The 246-nt window shown below is 50.8% G+C and overlaps 1 pseudogene; it reads left to right on the forward strand.

Moving 5' to 3' along the window:
• LOC116853230 overlaps nt 1-246 on the forward strand; it is a 1,556-nt pseudogene that overhangs the window by 309 nt on the left and 1,001 nt on the right.

Consider the following 246-nt stretch of genomic DNA (forward strand, 5'->3'; position numbering starts at 1 on the left):
TTTAACACGCGGGCCGGCCGGCTTGTCGTTTCGCCCGGTGCGAGACTTGACTCACGAGGATATCTGGGGCCTCGTAAGCTCGGTAGCGCAGAGCGCCGGGGGTCACGATATCGCGGAACGCTTTTTAATAACTGTGTACAACGTCGGAATGCCTTCGGGCCGAGGAGGAAAATCGAATAAATTAACGCGCGAAGAAGTGGTAAAACACTCGATCTTAAATATAAATAATCGGGATAATATGTGTCT

This window comes from Odontomachus brunneus, unplaced genomic scaffold, assembly GCF_010583005.1.
Source record: "Odontomachus brunneus isolate Ranch 3 - 2012 unplaced genomic scaffold, Obru_v1 Obru_scaffold_290, whole genome shotgun sequence".
Taxonomy (NCBI): domain Eukaryota; kingdom Metazoa; phylum Arthropoda; class Insecta; order Hymenoptera; family Formicidae; genus Odontomachus; species Odontomachus brunneus.